The 9887-nt window shown below is 49.9% G+C and overlaps 1 long non-coding RNA gene across 1 annotated transcript; it reads left to right on the forward strand.

Annotated features, from left to right (window-relative positions):
• The first annotated feature begins 8 nt into the window (after window positions 1-8).
• LOC135306216 (uncharacterized) lies at window positions 9-9887 on the forward strand. The gene is made up of 2 exons (XR_010367042.1): window positions 9-4647; window positions 7887-9887. It is a non-coding gene; the product is annotated as an uncharacterized LOC135306216 (long non-coding RNA).

A 9887-nucleotide genomic window follows, 5' to 3' on the forward strand; every position in this document is an offset into this window, starting at 1 on the left:
CCTGGGCTGGGGCCGCCGCCGAGCTCCGCTCCGCTCCGCTCCCGGCCGGACACAGCGGGCACTGCCGCTGGTGTCGCAGGACAGATTCTCCGGGCACTCGAGCTGGGGCCGCCGCCCGAATCGGACACCGCGGACACTCGAGTTGCTGCCGCAGGACGGAGCCGATGTGGGAGCGGCTTTTGGCCGCTGTGAACACTCGGCGTGAGGGAAACCAGCGGGGGCGGGGAAGGGAGCGAAGGCCAGGGCGTGTCATGGAAATCACCGTGGCAGTTTTGTTTTCTTGTATGACAGTGACTCCCGGCCCCATATTCGGAGCCAGAGGCACATTCAGAAGCAGAAACCACGCGAGGCGACCACTCCTGTCCTACAAAAACCTCGCTAAGAACAAGGGCCCCACTTTGTTGGAGCCGGTGAAGAACCGCAGCCCCGGGGAAGGAGCTCCTGGGGCTCTGAGCAGTGAATTACCGCGGGGGTTCTTGGGCTGGGCCAGGCCAGGTGCCCGGTGCCAGCACAGCCGCTCTGTGCCCCTCCTGCTGCCCCTGGGCAGGCAACAGAGCACAGGAAAGGCTCGAGTGTCGGGAAAGGCCAGGGAGAGATCACTCCCCGGTCACCGGAATAAGGGACACGACCGGGGGGAATTCTTGGAATTTCTTATCAAACCGATCATTGCAAGAGAACGAGAGGCGAAGCAGCCGGGTCCAGCCTCGGCAGCAGGACTGTGCCCTCGGCCCCTGGCCGCTGCCCGAGGGGATGAAGGATGCCCGGCCGAGCAGCGGCTCTGCCCAGCACGGGGATGTGCCCGCAGCCCCCGCTCCGTGCCGGGCTCGCAGGGCCGAGCGCGGAGCGGGGCTGAGCTGCTCCATGGAGCTCCCAGCGCTGCCGGCTCCGGCGGGCGGGCACGGGCCGTGCCGGGCGTCCGGCGGCATCGCTCGGTGCCGGGCGGGTTTGCCGTGCCAGGGACCGCCTGAGTGCAGCGGCAGCGCCAGCCCATCCTCGCCCTTCTGTTCCAGCTGCTGCAGGAATTAAACCGGGGGAAACTCCCTCTTGTCGCCAGGTCAAAGCCCTGAGTCGAGGGGAGAACGGAGCTTCCCTCTCGATTTAGATCCCTACATGATGCATAAGGATCATTTCCCCTCACTTTAATCCCAAATAAAAAGTGAATCAAGGGGGATTTTCCTCAGTTTAGCCTCCTGAAACAAGGGGAAATGCAGTTTCCGTCTTCAGTTTCCCTCAAGACCATTCTGGGGGCTTTTGGACATCTTTCTCATCTGTGAAGGTCCCTTCAGATGGAGGGTCCCCTCGATGGCACTCTTACCATGGCTCATCAAGGGGTTCCTCTCAAGGGAAGCCCTTTCAGAGCAGGCATGTGGTAATCGGCGGAAGAAATGCAGCACTCAATATGAGTGATCAGCAAATCTCAAAACTTTATTGATAGGCACATACATTTATATTGGTGTTAATGAGGCTAATACATATTGCAAAAGGTGAGCTCATTATTGGTTAGTTACTTATCAGCTAACTACGCCTACCTTATCATTCTTGAGGCTACTATGCTGCAGCTGTTCACATCTTTTCTTCATGTTTCTAACTAACGATCCTCTCCCCCATCCTGATGTTGCACCAAGGGCACAGTGCCCTTGCCAGGTTTGGACACTGACTGCTGACTCCTATCCTCGTCTCCTTCATCCCTAACTAACGGTATTATGTCAGTGTGACCTTTGTTAGCTAGCCAGCTGTTCACAAAATCCTCCACACTTCCCCTGTTTTTCTGTTGCACAAGCATAGTCTGATTAGATGCAGCAAATATCATTCTTTGAACCATGTTCTGTAAGCACATGCAAAAACAAGGCAAAACTAACACTACTAACAAAGCTATAATGCCTACTATAATGATGACTCTAACAATAGAGCACAACCATGATCCCAAGCCTAAAGATTTGAGCCACTCATCAATGCCAGAGTCCGATTCTACCTGTAAATTTCCAGTTAACCTTCACAGCTCAGAGAGCTGGGAGTGAATGGACTGGGAATGATCAGAGAGGTTCATGCAACACATGCCCTCAAATTCTTCACAACCATGGCCTTGTGCCAGTAAAAGGAAATCAATTGCAGCTCTATTCTGAAGCGTTGCATGGCGAATAGAATCAACATCAAGCAAAAGGCTAGAAAGTGCTAAAGAGGTGGCATTAGTTTGTTTAGCAAGCCAGCATCCTAGCTTGTTTAAAATGGCATGGGCACCTGCTGCTGATACCCCTAGAGCTAAAAAGGATGCTGCCACTATGGCCCCTGGGGACCAAAATTTTACATCATCTTTGCAGTCAGCAGCAAACGCATGGGCCATTCTTTTAATTCTGTGATAGCAGCGGCTCATATTAAGGATCATTGATGTATTGGGTGTGAGTAGAGACAAGCGACCAATTGTACATGGCCCCCCGCTCAGCATCGATGGGACACCGGGCCAAGCACGATCCCCACATATTAAAAAGTAACCTGCTGGTAATTGAATAGGGTCATTTGATGAGATCGACACCCTCTTTGTGGTATAATTGCACCAGGTTGTTGCATTACGGTAAATGGCCATGCTGGAGGTTACAATAGTAGAATAGTTTTTGGCTGGCAGCTGACTTTTATGCTTAAACCTAAGGCATGCATCTGCCATCACTGAGCCTAACAGTTCCAATTCTTGGGGTTCCTGCGGTGCTATAGGAAAATGAGAAATCCATTGGTCCCAGTTATCTACACTGACCCTGGCGTCATTGGTTTTGCAGGTGGGTATTTTCGATGGGCATGGCCAGGGATCTGCCGGCAGTCCAACCAAACAGGTTGTAAATGGATTACCGGGAGAAGATAATGACAAGCAAATAGCCTCCTGGTTAGTTAAATTTGCCATGGTGATCCAGATATTAGTCTTGGGCTGAGGTGGGGCCCACGCTTGGTGGGTTCCCACTCCTTTGGCAATGTCTGGGCTGTCTATTAAGAGGGCAAATACGAGTAAAACTGTAGCATAAGTCTGCCACATCACCCTGATCTTCCCAGGCGCTGTTTTGAACCATCCAGACATTTGGGGAATTAACAGGTTGCCCACAAACCGTTAAGAATGTCTCTTCCTTCCTCTCCCCCTTTTCTTTCTTGAGCCGCCCAGACTTAATCTTTTTAGAGCCCTTAAACAATCGTCCCACACTTGATTAGGATCTTGATCCCCCAGAATCGGACCTACTACATCTAACTGGGAGAGGGGAATACCCCGACCACATTTAAGACTGTAAGATACACGACTGAGATTGCCCTAAAGCGCGTCTGGCAAAGTGCTGGGTTTCCCACCTAAACCATGCGAGAATTTTCTGTTCTGGGGACTCATACAACTGTAACCCTTGGCGGCCAGGTAACCCTGTAAAGGCCTGGAGTTCTGCTTGCCAGGAATCCCGCTGCCAATAAAATGCACAGCTTCTGCACCACAGCTCAGGTAACTGGGACTGATGCACCCACTTAGTTTGCTGACACCCCCCGCAAAAGAACAATATCCATGCAGCACACAGAGTTATTTTGACACTTAATACAAGCTAATCTCTTAGGCCCTCTATAATAAAACGTATGAAGCGCCGTGTGGGAGCTCAGTACATCACTCCGGATGTCCAGAGCTACCGAGACAACCCTTGGGGGGCTCGGAGGCCCTGGAATGTTGCCAAAAGTACCTGGTGGCTTGACTTTGATCCTTTTAAAGAAATGACACCTGAAGGTGAGGAGATGAGAGAATTTCATGTCTAAATGGTGAGGGGATGTTATTCACTTGTTAGAAGTTAAGTTAGAATGCACTGTACAGGGGGGTTTTATGTGTTGTACAGGGGGGTCTAGAATTCTGTACATGGATCAGGAGTCCCAAGATGGAGGAATTTGGGCGTGCCCTGTCCTTCTTCTTTCTTCTCCTTGGCATCCATGTTCAGGATGATGTTGGCATGTGTGGATTGGTTCATGGAAAGAGGACACTTGCCAACAAGGGCAGAAAGTATTGGGAAGTAAAGGTAAATATCTAATACATAGTTTTCACTATAAAAGAGACAACCGCCTCGTGGGCGGGAGAGAGTGCCTTTGGCTGTCCTGCTGAACAGACCTCGGCTGGACAGACAGAAAATCTTTGTAGATAAGAAATAATAAACTCGACTGAAGACCGAAAGCAAGAGTCCAGACTCCTTCTTCGAGAGCGCGGCCTACCCAGAACCACTTTTTCCCGTGCTGGGGCAGAGACAAGCAACAGCCGACCCCAGCATCTGGCGTCCCTGGGTGGGCACGAAGGGGGGCCCGAAGGTGGGCACGAAGAACGAAAAGCGAAAAGGACAGCTCGAGCGGAGAGCCGAAGAGTGAGCTGCAAAGAGAACACCCAGGTGGGCAGCACCCGAGCGGGCAGCTCCCAGGCGGGCAGTTCCCGGAGCTGGACTCATTCCCAGGAGAGCACTGATAACTCCTTGGGAAGGCAGCCAGAAGAGTCCGAAGAAGCAGCAGCCAAAGAGAGAACACCGCACTCCACTTCTCCCGAAGAAACCTCGTATCAGAACAGCCCGGAGTGGAATCAGAAGGGCCCCTGAATCCATCTCCTGTGACCTGCTGGACGGGAACCGGGAGCCTCCAGACTGCTCTGACGACACAAATTCGGTGAGAAGGTCAAAAATTAAGAAACATGGGGAACACACTCACACAGGAACAAATAGAAACATTGTCAGCCTTACAAGGCGTGACAGAAGCGTACGCAGAGGGGGTTTCTAAAAAGGAGCTCAAAGAGTTATTATTGTGGGTCAGATATAATTATCCGTTTGCAGAAACACATGTGTTGTTTGAGGTGGGCTTTTGGCAAGAAGTTAACAGAATTTATATTTTTTAGCTGCCAGAAAGGAAGAGACGGCTTTCAAGCTGTTATCTCCAGCGAGAATTATGTTAGAGGCTATCTCTGCAAGGTGTCGGAGATCAGCCAGGGAATTAGGTTCCACAACTCCCACAAGGGCGGGGAAAACAGAGCATGGTTCGGTGCAGAGATTGGCTCTGGTTCCAATTGGCCCGGGGGGGACAGCTCCCGAGGGAGAGGAGCGAGGGGAAAAGGCACTGCTTTCAGCCCTGTCATCCCAAAGTCCCAAGAGACCTCCAAAACGCCCTGAGACCCCAGAAACTGAGGGGGGTTCAGGCTCCGATTCAGACGCTAATACAATCCCAACCCCAGAAGAGCTGAGATCTCCACCCAGTGAGATCGAGGGGTCGGGGACGATTGTTCCTGAATTTCGAATCTCGGGGAACGAAGGGGCGGGGGAGGCGGAAGAATCGGGAAGGGGGGTCCGCGGGGGATTGAAGGGGGATGGGGAAACGCTTTCTCGCGGCGGTGCGGCGGCGACGGCGGCGGTCGCGACCGGCGGGGGGGGCGCGGAAGCGGTGGGGAACACGAGTTTTGGCACGGGTTTTGGGGGACCCACACCGGGGGTGGCGGCCTTGGCGGGCGCCGTGCCAAAGACGCACGCGGGGGGCGAGACACGCGGGACATCCGGGAAGGGCTCCCAAATCACAGCGTCCACGTCAGACACGGGGAACAAGCTCAGAGCAGCCGCGGAATTCCGAGCAGCACCCGTAAGTAGACGTAGGGGACGCAGGGCGGTGACGCAGGACCCGGAAGTCGAACCGCGGCGGTCAGCTCGCATCGCGGAGCAAACACGGGCACGGGCGAAGCAGGGATCGTACACACGGGGACGGGGTGTGGACACAGCATCAGAGAGGGAGGAGTCGGGGACAGACACTGGGGAGGAGACATCAGAAGGGGAGCGGGGCGGAGACAGTGACGTCAGTCCAGGGGAGACGGGAAGCATTCCCGAAAAAGCGCACACGCGAAAAATGCGGACGGAGCGCGGTCGGGGGCGGGTCCGATCCTCGGTGACGTCTCGGGCGAGGAGGGGCCGATCTCGGGGCTCCGTATCCCGGGGCTCCACCCCTTCTCCGGTTCCGGTTTCCTCGATCCCAACCCCTGTGGTTCAGACCACTCCCATCTCAGGGCGGTGCTCAGGTGTTCAACCTCCATTGCTGGCTCAGTCAAAATCCGTGCAGGCTCAGGTTCCACAAACACAACTGCTGCAGCCAATCGATGTGGCTGAGGAGCCGATCGAGCTCGTGACGTCATCGCACCTGTCCAGGCAACCCAGTGGGGGGATGACCGAAATGCAGGGCAGAGCCACAACGTTATCTCGTGGCAGGACTGCAACCATGCAGCAGTTTTTTCCAACAACATGTAAAGGGAAGGCAACGTTAAAGAAAACAGTACCACAGTTAGAACTTAAAGATACATTATACGAGGATCAAGGGCAAGAAGAAGACGTGATACGAATCGCAGCATCAGAGGGAATTCCGGCATGGATGTTTTCAGCAGCAGAAGCAAGGAAAGGATATATGCCATCATTCGATGCGATGAAAAGGATACAGACACAAGAGTTTCAAATTCCTTATTTAAGTCCAGGAGCGAGGCCAAAGACCTCGAGTCAAAGACTGTTTGAAAAACAATCACTGTTGACATCGAAGACTCCACTGTGCATGCAATTTTAAATGGGCGATGCAGAAATCAAAAGATTTAATAATTGCATTGTTAGCTTTCCCAGGAACTTGCATAATTCATTTTCCACAACACAGAGTGCTGCAGTCACAAATATGTTACAGGGCAAAGCCAAGAATAAGTGAAGAACCTCTAGACGGGATCACAGTATTCACTGATGGCTCAGGGAAGACACACAAGTCAGTGATCACATGGGTGAACTCAGAGACAGGGAAATGGGACTCGGATGTGAGGATGATTCAGGGTTCTCCACAAATTGTGGAATTGGCAGCAGTCACTCGAGCATTTCAGCTGTTTGAACAACCTCTCAATTTGATTACGGATTCCGCATATGTCGCAGGGGTAGTCAGACGCTTGGAAGGTACACTCTTGAAAGAGGCCAACAATGAAATATTGTATTCATATTTGGTGAGCATGAAAACTTTGTTAGAAAATAGAGAACATGAATATTTTATCACACACATCAGAGCTCACACAACACTTCCAGGATTTTTAGCAGAGGGGAATGCTCGAGCAGACAGGTTGACAATGCCCATTTCACAGACACTCCCAGACATTTTTGAGCAGGCAAAATTGAGTCATAGTTTTTTTCATCAGAATGCACATGCATTGATGGAATCCTTTCGTCTCACAAAAACTCAGGCGAGAGAGATCATCAATGCTTGTCCAGATTGTCAACTTGTACAGCCACCAGCCTCAACAGGAGCGGTCAATCCGCAAGGACTGGAAAGTCTTCAACTATGGCAAACAGATGTCACAAAATATCCCTCATTTGGGAGGCTCAAAAATGTTCACGTTTCAGTTGATACATTTTCGGGAGCAGTCTTTGCTTCAGCACATGCAGGAGAAACAGCAGACCATGCTTGTCGACACTTTCTACAAGCATTTGCGTCATTGGGCGTGCCTCAGGAAATAAAAACAGATAATGGTCCAACTTATACAGGCAGGGTGCTTGACAAATTTTTGAAAAAATGGGGTGTCAGACATACCTTTGGTATTCCACATACACCCACAGGTCAAGCAATCATTGAAAGAACACACCATACCTTAAAATCCCTTCTAGATAGACAGAGGAGGGGGGAGCCAGAGGCGACGCCACACATGAAAGTAAATAAAGCATTGTATGTGTTGAATTTCCTAAATAGTTCATCCTCAGAACCCAATCCTCCGATCTTGAGACATTTCTCAAACAGTTCACAAGCAAGATTAAGGGAGAATCCTTTAGTTTTGGTCAGAAACCCAGAATCAGGACAGATAGAAGGTCCTTTCAAACTAATCACTTGGGGCAAGGGTTTCGCTTGTGTTTCCACAGAGCAAGGTCCGAAGTGGGTGTCGGCACGACACGTGAAGCCGTTTCGAACTCAAGAACAAAAGAACACAGATCCCGGAAACAGAGAGACAAGTACTCAGACAGAGGAGGAGACTCAAACTACAAGCAATAATCTAGAAGAAACAGAAGAATAAAAGACTTTGGGGGGTTTTCTGAAAAGCTTTGGGTGGAAAATGGTGATATTTAGTCAGGAAGGTGGGGTGATAAACTTTGCAATGTTCATGTGTTTTGTCTCATTGCCAATGGTTTTGAACAACAAAGCAAATTTACCAGTCAATCAACCAGAGAAAAATGTTTGGGAAGCTTTAGCCCAAGCAGCAGATTTAGATAGCATTTGCCTGACGCACTCCAGACCAGGGAGGCCATTTTCAGCATGCATGATTGGATTGCCAGTGAATGAATGGCCAATTCCAGGACACACTGCAATCGAGATCTCACAGGTCGTTAAAGATCCTGTGAATGAATGGTATACTTGGACACATTCTCTTCCTGTGGCTTCTTCTGAACCTCAGGAATTGGAGATTTTCGGGTCCATGACAATGAATGTATGCATGCAATTTGAAATTTCAGGTACAGCAAAGCCAAACAAAACTATTGATGTTACTCCCAATCATGAATTCTACAGAAATGCGTCAGCCTGGTGCAACAACACCATGGTGACAGACAAAGGGTCACTCCAAGTCCCAGTGCAACTGCCAAAGAGATTCTTTTTGATTTGTGGAGACAGGATTTGGCATGGTATTCCTGCGAATGCCAAGGGAGGTCCATGCAGCATTGGAAGAATTTCAATGCTGACGCCAGATTTAAAGATGCAGAGAGAACAAAAACATAAAGAAAAAAGATCTTTACAATATTTCGATGAGAATTGTGATGACAGGGTTTACACTTGGAGCAAGGCAAGGAGAATTGCGATAGCAATTTTCTCACCTCAGGCAGCATCAGGAATTGCTTTGACTCAATTGGATCGTATGGGTTGTTGGCTAAGCAAGCATGCTCAATCAGTCTCTCTTGCACTGAGTGACATGTTACAAGACATGAACAGTGTAAGACGGGCAACTCTGCAAAACAGAGCAGCAATCGATTATCATTTGCTTGCTCACGGCCATGGGTGCAAAGAATTTGAAGGAATGTGCTGTATGAATCTCTCCGACCATTCCAGGTCAATTCATGAAAATATCGAAAAAATAGAGGAGAGTGTGAAGAAACTTGGCGAGATCACAGGATCTTGGATTGAGGACATAGCAAAGTTTTTTGATCTTTCACCTTTGGGAAAAGAAATTTTAAAGATAGGGTTTCAAATTTTGGTGATTCTCATAGTTCTCTTGATTGTAATCCCATGCATTCTTTTGTGTGTGCGGAGTGTCATGAGTCGAGTTGTAAAGAGGGTGCTTTTGGTGCAAACAGAAGGGAGAGATGTGGGAGCTCAGTACATCACTCCGGATGTCCAGAGCTACCGAGACAACCCTTGGGGGGCTCGGAGGCCCTGGAATGTTGCCAAAAGTACCTGGTGGCTTGACTTTGATCCTTTTAAAGAAATGACACCTGAAGGTGAGGAGATGAGAGAATTTCATGTCTAAATGGTGAGGGAATGTTATTCACTTGTTAGAAGTTAAGTTAGAATGCACTGTACAGGGGGGTTTTATGTATTGTACAGGGGGGTCTAGAATTCTGTACATGGATCAGGAGTCCCAAGATGGAGGAATTTGGGCGTGCCCTGTCCTTCTTCTTTCTTCTCCTTGGCATCCATGTTCAGGATGATGTTGGCATGTGTGGATTGGTTCACGGAAAGAGGACACTTGCCAACAAGGGCAGAAAGTATTGGGAAGTAAAGGTAAATATCGAATACGTAATTTTCATTATAAAAGAGACAACCACCTCGTGGGCGGGAGAGAGTGCCTTTGGCTGTCCTGCTGAACAGACCTCGGCTGGACAGACAGAAAATCTTTGTAGATAAGAAATAATAAACTCGACTGAAGACCGAAA

The sequence above is a fragment of the Passer domesticus genome, chromosome 8 (assembly GCF_036417665.1).
Source record: "Passer domesticus isolate bPasDom1 chromosome 8, bPasDom1.hap1, whole genome shotgun sequence".
In the NCBI taxonomy this organism is placed as follows: Eukaryota; Metazoa; Chordata; class Aves; order Passeriformes; family Passeridae; genus Passer; species Passer domesticus.